The 12,724-nt window shown below is 43.8% G+C and overlaps 2 protein-coding genes across 13 annotated transcripts in view; one reads left to right on the top strand and one right to left on the bottom strand.

Moving 5' to 3' along the window:
• Nucleotides 1-12,724, top strand: part of PHACTR1 (phosphatase and actin regulator 1) — a 584,673-nt gene that overhangs the window by 545,847 nt on the left and 26,102 nt on the right. The window lies entirely within an intron of this gene.
• Nucleotides 3,883-12,724, bottom strand: part of TBC1D7 (TBC1 domain family member 7) — a 78,143-nt gene continuing 69,301 nt past the window's right edge. For both annotated transcript variants that reach the window (XM_063632897.1, XM_063632901.1), the window contains exon 9: nt 3,883-4,022. The gene's annotated coding sequence lies outside the window, so the exon portion shown is untranslated. The remainder of the gene's footprint in view (nt 4,023-12,724) is intronic.

The following is a 12,724-nucleotide window of genomic DNA, read 5'->3' as shown; positions in this document are numbered from 1 at the left end:
CTTTCAGGCCCCCGAGTGGCTGTGTGTCCCTGTCTGCTGTGTGTAGGATTCTGCCTGCCAGGCACGCTCAGCCTCCCAGTGACCTCTTGTTAGAGACACATCGGGTGGGATGCTGGCCATAGGCGGGCGCTGTCCTAGAAGGAGATGGCTCCTGTGACTGAGGGGAACGTTACACAGTCAGTCGTTCCCTCAGGATGGAGGAGGGTGTTTATTTTCACTGCAGGAGGTGGTTTGGCTGGTGCTCCCTGAGAGGGACATTACAGTCACGGGTGCAGGGCTGCAAATAGGATCTGTCCACGTTCTCCCTGGCCTCCAGCTGGGGCATTTCAGCATCAAGAAACTGCCTGCCCATGTGCTGGGGGTGCTGTGGTCTCTGATGTCTGTCTGACCTCGTATAGGGGAGGGTGGGGATGTATGCATGGTGCATATGTGTGTTGAGTGTATCTGATGTGACCAGAATGTGAGGAAACAAAACAGAAAACCATAAGGAAGAGAAGAGAACATGGACTAATGTGTGCCAGGCTGAGATCTAACAGTCCTATGGCAGATACCAGCTCTAAATTCAGCCTCTCTTTGCATCTCCTATTTGAAAGCAATTATCTCTGCTCTCAAGGGCTCTCTCAAGCCATTGAGTAGATTAGCTGAAGAATTAGTGAAAAATAATTTAAATTTATTTCTATAATAAGGGGATTGAGAGGCTGAGGCTGGAGGATTGCCTGAGGCCAGGAGTTCAAGACCAGCCTGAGCAACATAGCAAGATCCCCATCTCTACAAAAATTTAAAAATTAGCTGGGCATGGTGGCACACACCTTTAGTCCCAGCTACTGGGGAGGCTGAAGTGGGAGGATCACTTGAGCTCAGCCGTTTGAGGCTGCAGTGAGCTGTGATTGTACCACTGTACTCCAGCCTGAACAACAGAACAAGACCCTGCCTCTTAAAAAAAAAGAAAGAAAGAAAAGGCCAGGCACGGTGATTTATGCCCATAATCCCAGCACTTTGGAAGGCTGAGGTGGGCGGATCGCCTGAGCTTAGGAGTTTTAGACCAGCCTGAGCAACATGGCAAACCCCTGCCTTTACAAAAAAATAGAACAAAAAATTAGTCAGGCGCCTGGGAGACAGAGGTTGCAGTGAACCAAGATCGTGCCACTGCACTCCAGCCTGAGCAACAGAGCAAGATCCTGTCTCAAAAAAAAAAAAAAAAAAGAAAAGAAAAGAAAAAAAAAAAGAAAGAAAAGAAAAAAGTCCAAAAAAGAAAAAGGATAAAGTCTATTTGAAACTTCCATTTGACTCTCCATTTTCCATTCTTTTCCTTCTTTCCCTTTCCCATATAAATAGATCCTTTCCTGGATAAATAACTCACTCCATTATTCCCATTATTAAAATTCCATCTGTCCTGATCTCATTATAATTAACCAATTTTCAAAGAATGCAAAAATACAAATCTAGACTGGTTAGACATTCCTAAAATCTGCCATGCTGCTGTTAAACAAAAAAAAAAAGTTTTGGGGGACAGGAGAGGGGTCTCTTTGTTGTTGTGTCACATCTGCAGAAAAATGTATTTTGTGAAAGAGTATCGGGCCGCAGGAAAACACTTAGAGATTAATGAGCGTATCTATATTCAAACCATTCCTTTGGGCTACAAGGCTATTGGCTTAAAAATGAAGCTTTATGTTTAAATTTATGGACCATGGGTCAGGAAAGAGTAGGGAAAATGAGACTTTTATTAAAGGAGAATTATAGAAAACTTAGCAAAATAATGCAGCCAAAACCCCCCTCCACTTGAGCATCTGAGACTCCTTGGGGTTTTTGTGTTTTCCTTTCCAGGTTTCTAAATAGCATGAGATCTCATCTGAACTTGAGTTTTATTGTTTCCAGAAACAGAAGTTCAGAAGAGACTTTGGGAGACAGCTGGAAGGAAAATAGCTGTGGCCCCATTGAATGAGGAGGGAAAGGATCGGGATTCCTGCCACCCGTCTCCTGGCTTCTTGCCCACCCTCTATCCTCAGCCCTCTCCTTGGGAAGTGTGATCGCCCCAAAGTGAGAGATTGGCCCTTTACGGGTGACATTTAAAAAACATGTGCTGCACATGTTCTGTAGCTCCTAGGAGGAATCCACGTGTTGCAGTCAGAGAAAGACATGGAAGGAGGCACCTTGTTGCCTATTTTTAATGTTTCATCCCTTGCTTATCTTTGAAAAATGACTGGTGGGTGCATGTGTTGTTTACTGAGGCCCAACTAAGCACAGGCATTGGAGAAATCTAGAACCATGGTACTTTGTGACTAAATGAATGAATGATGACATTTTTCTGTTGTCTGGGCTGTGCATATCAACCTAACCACAATATTGCCCATGGCAGTCCCTCTCTATAGCGAACGCCAGAACTTCCTCTCTTTGTTTGATCACTCTGTCCTTGCTCCAGAGTTCTGTAACCATCAGAAGCAACACTGCTTAGAGAAGTAAGGACAATAAGTACAGTGATACCTAGGGTAAGCCTTCAGTTAAGAAAAGGAAATCTGGATGCCCACCACCATCTGAATCTCAGCAAAAGACCTGCTTTAGACTCAGCAGAGCCTAAGCATGCCCACAGTGGTGGGCATGTTTGGTGGGTGTATCCTGGGTCCACTAGCAGTCTCCTTTCCCGCGGGAGGTCAGCTGCATGGACGTGGACATCTGTGCCTCCACGTTGGGCAGTGGCAGTGATTAGGCATTGCTGGGAGACCTCACTAAAGGGCTAAGACAGTAAAGGAGGAAAATGCCCAATGCCATTTGATAATTGCAGACTTGATTTGGGACACACATTAGAAACCAACTGGGGTGGCTGGGTGCAGTGGCTCACCCCTGTAATCCAGCATTTTGGGAGGCCGAGGCAAGCAGATTGCCTGAGGTCTGAAGTTCAAGACCAGCCTGGCTAACATGGTGAAAGTCTATCTCTACTAAAAATACAAAAATTAGCCAGGCGTCGTGGCGTATGCCTGTAGTCCCAGCTACTCAGGAGGCTGAGGTGGGAGAATCACTTGAACCTGGGAGGCAGAGGTTGCAGTGAGCTAAGATTGCAACACCACACTCCAGCCTGGGCAACAGAGCAAGACTCCATTTCAAAAATAAAATAAATTTTAAAAAAACCCAACTGGGGTATCCCAGAATTAACTGAGGTAATTTGCAAACATTAGAGGTTATGTATTTTTGTGACATGGAAAACTTTTATAAGTCATCTGAATATTTTTTGGCTTAGTCCTCTTAGTTGGAGTATTGGGCCCAGTGTAACTCTCTATCCTTAAAGAGAAATGGTGCAAAGATCATCTAATCTGATTGCCATTATCTGTCACTGTTGATCACCAGGATTGATATGGTTATATGACTATCAAAGCACATGTCTCCTTCCTCTTTGGATATCCTTAGTGTCTCAAATCTGAATACCTTCATCAAAAAGGAAGACGTTCTCTATCATGATCTTCCCATCAGTCAAGGTTCCAGCAGGAAACAGATGGTTCCTAATTATGATAACCTGAGGAGGGTTTATTTACAACAGAACTAATTATGAAGGTGTGGGCAGGCTTCAGAATCCTTCTCAACACAGAGCTCCAGGCTGCCTTTACCAACCAACCAGAGTTGACAAATGAACTGTACCTGTTTTTCAGTGTGACTCATGTAGATTACTGTTAGTTGCATCTTCCATAAGAGCCAAGAAGGCAATAGACTACTTATCTATTTTTATATAAAGACATTATAGATAGGCAGGAAATTCTTATATGCAACAAGTCAAGAGAGGACATAAATTCTGAACTGAGAAAGACCCACCTCTTAGCTCCCCAAGGCAGGAAAGCAACACATCTCTGTATTAGTCCATTCTTGCACTGCTATAAAGAAATGCCTGAGACTGGGTAATTTACAAAGAAAAGAGGTTTAATTGGCTTCTGATTCTGCAGGCTGCACAGGAAGCATAGCGGCTTCTGCTTCTGGGGAGGCCTCAGGAAATTTCCAATCACGGCAGGAAACAAAGTGGGTACAAGGTGTCATACATGCTAGAAACAGGAGCAAGAGGCAGTGAGGGGAACATGCCACACACTTTTAAACAACCAGATCTCATGAGAACTCATTCACTATCAGGAGAACAACACCAAGGGGATGGTGCTAACCCATTCTTGAGAAACTGCTCCCATCATTCAATCACCTCCCACCAAGTCCCACCTCCAACACTGGGTATTACAATTGAACATGAGATTTGGGTAGGGACACAGATCCAAACAATTATCATTCTACCCCTGGTGCCTCCCAAATCTCATGTCCTTCTCATATTGCAAAATAAAATCATTCCTTCCCACCAATCCCCATCTTCACTCATTCCAACATTAACTCAAAAGTCTCATCTGAGACAAGGCTAGTCCCTTCTGCCTATGAACCTGTAAAATCAAAAACAACTTAGTTATTTCCAAGATATACATGGGGGTATAGGCATTGGGTAAATACTTCCATTCCAAAAGGGAAATATCAGCCAAAAGAAAGGGGCTACAGGCTCCGTGTAAGTCCTAAACCCAGCAGGGCAGTCATTAAATCTTAATGCTCCTAAATCTCTTTTGACTCCATGTCCCACATCCCAGCCACACTGGTGTGGAGAGTGGGCTCCCAAAGCCTTGGCCAATGCTTCCTCTGTGGCTTTTCATGGTTTAGTCTCCACAGCTGCTCTCATGGACTGACGTTGAGTGCCTGTAGCTTTTCTAGGCATAGGGTGCAAGCTGCCAGTGGATCTTCTGGGGCCTAGAGGACAGTGGCCCTCTTCTCACAGCTCCACTAGGCAGTGCCCCAGTGGGGATGCTGTGTGGGGGCTCCAACCCCACATTTTCCCTCTGCGCTGCCCTAGTAGAGGTTCTCCATGAGGGCTCTGCCCCTCCAGCAGGCTTCTGCCTGGACACCAGGCTTTTCCATACATCCTCTAAAGTCTAGGCCTCAATTCTTGTACTCTGCACACCCACAGGCTTACCATGACATGGAAGCCACCAAGGCATACAGTTTGCACCCTCTGAAGCAGGAGCCTGAGCTATACCTGGGCCCCTTTGAGCCATGGCTAGAGCTAGAGTGACTGAGATGTGGGGAGCAGTGTCCCAAGGCTGCACAAGGCAGCGGGGCCCTAGGCCTGGCCCATGAAACCATTCTTCCTTCCTAGGCCTCTGGGCCTGTGATGGGAGGAGCTGCTGTGAAGGTCTCTGAAATGCCTTCCAGGTATATTCCCCATTGTCTTGGCTATTAGGACTTAGTTCCTTTTTACTTATACAAATTTCTGCAGCCTACTTGAATTCCTCCCCTGAAAATGGGCTTTTCTCTTCTACCACATGGCCAGGCTGCAAAGTTTCCACTTTTACCCTGTTTCTCCTTTAAATATAAGTTCCAGTTTTAGGTCATTTTTTTGCTCATGCATGTCAGCATATATCGTTAGAAGCAGCCAGGCTACATTTTGAATTTGGCTGCTTAGAAATTTCTTCTGCCAGATACTCTAAATCATCACTCTCAAGTTCAAAGTTCCACAGATCCCTAGGGCAGGGGCACAGTGCAGCCAAGTTCTTTACTAAAGCATAACAAAAGTGACCTTTGCCCCAGTTCCCAATAAGTTTCTCATTTCCATTTGAGATTTCATCATCCTGGCCTTCACTGTCCATATCACTATGAGCATTTTGGTCACAGCCATTCAACCAGTCTCTAGGAAGTTCCAAATGTTCCCTCATCTTCCTCTCTTCTTCTGAGCCCTACACACTCTTCCAATCTCTGATCATTACCCAGTTCCAAAGTCACTTCCACATATCCAGGTATCTTTATAGCAATACCCTACTCTTCAGTTTCAAATTTCTGTATTAGTCTTTTCTTGAACTGCTTACAAAGAAATACCTGAGACTGGGTAATTTTTAAAGAAAAGAGATTGAATTGGCTCCTGGTTCTGCAGGCTGTACAGGAAGCATAGCAGCTTCTGCTTCTGGGGACTCCTCAGGAAGCTGCCAGTCATGGCAGAAAACAAAGGGGGAGTGAAGCATCTTACATGGCAGGGGCAGGAGCAAGAGAGAGAGGAGGAGGTACCACACACTTTTCAACAACCAGATCTCATGAGAACTCATTCACTATCAGAAGAACAGCACCAAGGGAATGGTCCTAAGCCATTCGTGAGAAACCACCCCCATGATCCAGTCACCGCCCACCAGGCTGCACCTCCAACACTGGGTGTTACAATTGAACATGAGATTTGGGTGGGGACACAGATCCAAACCATATCAATCCCTAACTTCATAGAGCTTTATTATACATCATAATCATCTTTCTAATTCCCACCCATCCAGCACCTTATCTGGAAAAGGTTCAACAGATATATCTTAAATCATATTGAATTAAGTAAAATGGAAATAAAATAAAATAAATAAAGGTTAAACCCATTGGTCTAAATCATAGCTCTTGACTCCTCTGGGATCTTCTTATTTCCACAGGATAGAACACAAATCTCACTTTTTCCCTTGTAGATGGAGGCTGACACTTTGCGCATGCTATTTCTTTCCTTATTGCTCAGTGACCTCCGTCTTTTCAGTAGTCATATGCAGGCTGTCTCCAAATCTTCACATCTCTCTAACCTTACCTGCTTACATGTCCACCCACCTATTGAAGCAGCCTCCTTCAACCTTTTATGATAGCATCTAGAGCTGCTGTTCTCAAACTTTAGCATGCACGTGCATCTCCTGGAGAGAGCTTGTAAAAACAGCACAGATGGCTGTGCCCCACTCTCAGACCTTCTGATTCAATAGCTCCAGAGCCCAGTGGTTTACAGATTAAAGAGCACCCAGGTGATGCCGATGCTGGGGAACACACTGTGAGAAGCACTGACCTGGGATTCTTCACAGTCCTCAGTGCAGGTTTGAATTACCTGGGAGGCTTAAAAAAAAAAAAAAAAAAAAAAAAAAAAAAAATACAACAGGCCGGGAGCAGTGGCTCGTGCCTGTAATCCTAGCACTTTGGGAGGCCGAGGCGGATGGATCACCTGAGGTCAGGAGTTCAAGACCAGCCTGGCCAACACGGCAAAAACCCATCTCTACTAAAAATACAAAAATTAGCTGGGCATGGTGGTGCATGCCTGTAATTCCAGCTTCTAGGGGAGGCAAGAGGATTGCTTGAACCTGGGAGGCGGAGGTTGTAGTGAGCTGAGATCATGCCACTGCACTCTAGCCTGGGCGACAGAGAGAGACACCATCTTAAAAGAAAAAAAAAAAAAACCAGTGCTTAAGCTCTACTTTCATACATTCTGTTTCAATTGGTTAAGAATGTGGCCCAGGTTTAAGGTAACACAGGTTATTCTAAGGTGCTATGGGATTGAGAACTACTAACATAGAAACCATGGGAAACAGCAGAGATCAGGAAAAGAGACAAAATGCTGTAGGAAGAGGACCAGCAATGGGCTTGCAGTTCTAAGTTCAGTGTGGTTTTTCTTCCCACTAGTCTAGTGAAGTGTGATGATTAGCAGTGGTGGCCCTGCACTAGTTTTGCCTCAGTCTTTTCCCTTGATCAGATCATGTTAAGCTTGTTGAAGGCTCTGACAGAGGGTTATTTACAAAATACTTTGTGCTCCTAGAAAGAAAGTTAATTTTTTGCCAAAGGTACCTAGTAGAGCTCTTTATTGGAAAGGAGCAGGGAAAAGCAAAGGCTAAATTTTAGTTTTTAAGGTGTGAGGAGAAGCTAATACCAAAGATAAAACATGGTCTATATTTGATGGCAGAGCTTTTTAAATCATCTGTGCATGGTCATTCTTGCTGATGTTGTTTTTATATATAGCTCTAACTGAAAGCCTAGCCCAATTTCTGGCACATAATACACACAGGGATGGTTGGAGGAGTTAAGTTAAAGGTGACCAAATCTCCTGAGTCACTTTAAAGTGGTGGAGCATTGGAGATTTGTCTTTTATTCTGTACTTCCTAGCTTTTTGGCATCACAATGTTTTGGCACTCATTTTGATGGATTCTTCTTGTAAAAATAGCCTTGTTGAAACGACTGTCTTAATTTCTGTTATTATTAACTACCTTCATTTCTGTTATAACAACTCAGATACTCTTTCAAAGTGGAATCATCCTGACATGGGGTTTATGTCCAATAATCCTAATAATACTGAAAATGTTCACCGTGCAGGCTCTCAACCGTCTTACTGTTTTGTTTTTTAATGGATTTGATGCCTAGTAATACACACAGTCCCATCATTACTCCAAAAGTGATTTCCACTCAACATGACCAGCAATATTACAGTACTTTTTTGGGTTATTATCTCACAGTGTCTCATCTTAGCCACAGGCCATTGCACTGGGGTCATAGCCTCCAGAGAATAAAGCCAAAAATACTCTTTTAAGCATAACCTGTTTATCTATTTCAGGTAAGGGATTTTTTTTCAAGTTACCAAAAATAGTATTTCATGCTTTATACTTATTTTTAAAAGGGACTTTCACATCTAATTCTCCTTTGATCCTCCTGACAGTCCTACACAGCAGGTGGGCTAGATGTCATTATGACCATTTGTCATATAGTGAAATTGGGCATGGAGGGGTAAGGGGATGTCATGTGCTCAAGGGACCTTCTGATGAGTGGTGCAGGCAGGCCAGGATGCGGGCCTCAGGGCCCCAGTTCATCTTCCCCTCTCTGTGCTCTCTCCTCTAGCCAGGCTAACTGTTCTTAGCTTGAGGGGAATGACAGAAATTTGAAAATCATTGACGGAAATGACTGGGAAGAGCTGGCCGTGCGGATTAATGGTATTAAGAGTTGTTCTGCTCAGTTTGCAGAGAGAAAAGGGCATAGTACTGAGGAATAAAAGCAAAACTGCTGTTCAGCCCTCCCAGCAGCCTCTCTTCTGTGGCAGGAATGCCTTCTCATACACCCAGCATTCTCATTCATCCCATGGGCACACCACGAGGGGTGAGAGATTATTCATTTGTTTAACATAAAAAATCAAATGAGCCCCTATTATGTGCCAGCTGCTGTACTAAGTACTAAGAACACAGAGATAAATAAGATGTAATTGGTGGTTTTGGAGCATTCATCGTCCAACTGAGAAGATCTTCATGTACGCAGGTATCATCAATGTAATGGATAAGGCCATCGTCAAGATGGGGAACTCCATAGACAGAACTACTACCTCTGCCTGGTAGAATCAGAGGAGGCAACTCAGCTTCCCTAAACCGTGAATGTGCTACTGGGTTGTCCTACTATGAATAAGGGAGTGAAGGTAAATGAGGCATAGTGGCCAGGGTGTGGTGTGGAGTGAATTCAAGCATTATTCTTAGTGCAATGTCAGGCGGTGCAAGGCTGTTAGCAGAGGAGTAAAACAACCAAGCTATGTCCTCCCCGCCTCCCAACTTCTCCTCTGCCCCTTCTTAGCACTAAAATACTAGGAATTTTGACCAGGACTGGCAGTTAAAGTATTCTCTTTGTTCCATCGCACAGAGATGAAAAAGCTGAGGCTTAGAGAGGAATGCCATCTCATTCAAGATCTCACACTTGTTAAACAGCAGGCTGACCCAAGCTGGTGACTGGCATGCATCATACTGCCCAAAGCCACTCGGAAGGATAGGGCACCCCTGGGCTTTTATCACACCTGAGATCTGCTAAGTAGCAGGAACTAGGAAATATTAAGAGAAAAATATGAGACTATTAGTCAAAGTTATCATATAATAGAGAAAGGTTTAGTAAAACAAGGGCTCTAAAAGGCCACTGGATTAGACAATTAAATCATCGATGACCTTATCAAGAATTGATTCAATAGAGCAGGGCTTCTCAACCTAAGCACTGTTGATGCTTTGGACTGAATGATCTTTGTGGTGGGGGCTGTCCCATGCATTGGAAGATGTTTAGCACCCTGGTCTCTATCTACTGGATGCCAATAGCACCCTCTCAATCGCAACAACCAAAAATAACTTCAGACATTACCAAATGCATCCTAGGAGGCAAAATCACCCCTGCTGAGAACCAGCACAGTAGAGCTGTGTGAACAGAAGCCAGACTGGAGGGTTATTGAGGTCTCGAGCCTGGACCACCCTTTCGAGAGGTCTGGCAGCCAAAAGCAGACAGGTGAGAGGGGTGAGCTGGAGGAAGAGGCTGGCGTAGGAGGACAGCTTTGTTCGTTTGTTGTTATTTTAATGAGTTTTATTTCTAATGGACAATACAGTTGTTTGCCCTAAGGAAAGAACCAAGAAAGAGGTAAAGGTTAAAGGTAAGGGAAAGTCACCAAGTAGCATCCATTTAATTATTTCACAAACATTAAGCATCTCCAGTTACCAGACTCTGTGCCAGGCTCTGCAGATGTCATGGTGAACAAGTGAGAGGTTCCTTGTTGAAAAGATCAAAAAATATTGAAAAGTTCGAAATGGCAACAGAGCATTAAACCCCAAGCACGAAGCCCTTCTGTGCAGGGGTGGAGTAGGAGGGTGTTCTGTGCACCTGCTCAGCTTCTACGCACAGGAAGCTATCCCTGGTTGTGAGTGAGGCAGAGGTGGCCCTGGCCTCACAGAGCATAAACCTTGTTGTCTGGTGAATAGGACAGGCAATAAAAGAAAGTAAAACAAGCACTGGGGTATGGAACATGCAGGAATATTGTTCCACACTGTAGGACACCTAAACCAAGAGATTAGCAGACAGAGGAAGTGATACTGAAGCTTTAAGGTATAATGTTAGGGATTATTGTCAGTTAGCCAGACAAAGAGGAAGGAAAAGAATGGTAAGGCTATGAGGAAGGGCATGCAAATCTGGAAGGAACCAAGAAGAGATCATTCTGGGTGAAGGACAGAATGGGCAGATTCTTGACAGGCAGGTAGCCAGATCGTGAAGAATCTTTCAGAACATTGAGTGTTTTGACTCTGCCCTGTGAGCACTGTAAAGGCATACTTACTTTTCAAGCACAGAGTGGTGTGATCAGATCAGTCCCTTAGAAAGATCATTCTGTATGGGCTGGAGGAGGACCAGAGTGGGATAGGCTGGCAGCAACTGGGAGAGATGCTGATGGACTGCTTTCCCAAGGTGGTGGTAGATGGAATCAGAGATGGTTTGGATATAAGACTTTTGGTGGTTGATTGGCCATCAAGAGTGAAGTTCAGACAGGATGATTCCCAGTTTCATGGCCTGGGCATCTCACTGGGACTCCATGCAAGACCACTTGGAGGGGAAGATGTGTGGGGGAAGAAGATGAATTAATTCATCTGGGACCCTTTAAGTCTCATGGCCCATAGGAGTACAAGACAGCAGTTAGAAAGGTGGCCAGGAACTAAAAATATGACTGGAGATTTAGATTTTGGAAACATCAGCATACTGATGCTACTGGAAGTCATGAGTGTTGATGGGATCATCCAAGGAGCATGTGTGGCATCTGAACTGGTGGGATCTGGATTAAATAGTTACTAAATGAGCACCTATTATGCTCTCTATGCTCTCTTAGGAACTGGGGATATAGTAATAACCAAGGCCAGACAGAAATGCCCCAATCCTCATGGAACTCATAGGTTCTCAGGAGGAAGTTTCCAAAGGATGTAGAGGGGATAGAATTCAGCACTTCTCCCTTTCCCCTGATCCCACCAAGCCCATCTACACTTGTTCAGTCTTCCTTCTAGGATACCTGTTAGAAAACCCCATCTCCTCCTACTTTTGGAGAGAGGATCTTATTTCCTGTCATTCTCTATGAAGACTTTTGCATTTCCTCTTTCCTTCTGTCTGAAAATGCAGTTACCTTTCTCTGGTGCTGAGTTGCAGAAAACCCAAGTTAATTCTGTTTTTCCTTTGTCCTGAAATGCAGATACAGTTTCAGAGATCCAGACTTTAAAATCAAGGCCCTCAAAACAATAAGCAGTTGTAAATGCTAATGAAAGCTGTGACCTTGGTGTTCTGGAACCGGCAGAAAGCCCATTAGCTCTGTACAGCAGAACTAATCTCTGTTGGCCTCAACAAGTCAGACCAACCAAACCTACAAGGGTTTTGTCACTTCTCTAGGGAGATGCTGTAATGTGCAAAGACAATGCTGCCTGCTCTGCATACATTTAAAGCATCTTGCCACTACGTTCTCCACCAGTCTTCTTTTTCCAAGGTCAAAACTGAAGTGTCCTTTATTTTGGGCTTTTATTGGTTTTTTTCAGTCTTTCTATGCAAAAAAGAAAACTTCAATTTATTTCATTAGTTCTTATGGTCACCAGTAGAGACAGCATTGTTCAGACTGAAAAAAAAAAAAGGCAAGATCCATTCTTCAATTTTTAAAGAAAATAGAAGGCTCACATATGGCAGTTGATGGCATGTGGCATTTAAACAGGAACCCAGAGATTTTTTCAGTTCACTGTAAATGGAGAATCATTCAGCCATAGTCCATGGTAAAGAAAAAACCATTTGAGGCATGGAAACCATTTTGCCGCTCAGACGTATTTTATAAACCAGGGTCACATATATAGTAGCAAAGCTACTTAAGATCCCTTGAAAGTACATTAAACATTTAGTTTCGGATGATTCATTATATGTAAAAATTTATCTCCAAAAATTATTGCCTTTGACACCTAGCAAAGTGATCACATTTAAATATATAGTCAGGAATTTTTTTAATTTAATGTTAGTTTTAATCAGATACAACTAATTAAATCTACTGGCAAGGTGGGAGCAAAGGAGATACAGTATATTCAGAAGGCATCTTGACTTTGATTCTTGGAGTTAGCAGCTCCTTGGGATGATTCACACAGGTGACCACGTC

Source organism: Symphalangus syndactylus, chromosome 23 (assembly GCF_028878055.3).
Source record: "Symphalangus syndactylus isolate Jambi chromosome 23, NHGRI_mSymSyn1-v2.1_pri, whole genome shotgun sequence".
NCBI classification, from domain to species: Eukaryota; Metazoa; Chordata; class Mammalia; order Primates; family Hylobatidae; genus Symphalangus; species Symphalangus syndactylus.
The sequence above is the reverse complement of the archived record's forward strand: the minus strand, read 5'-3'. Positions and strand labels throughout refer to the sequence as shown.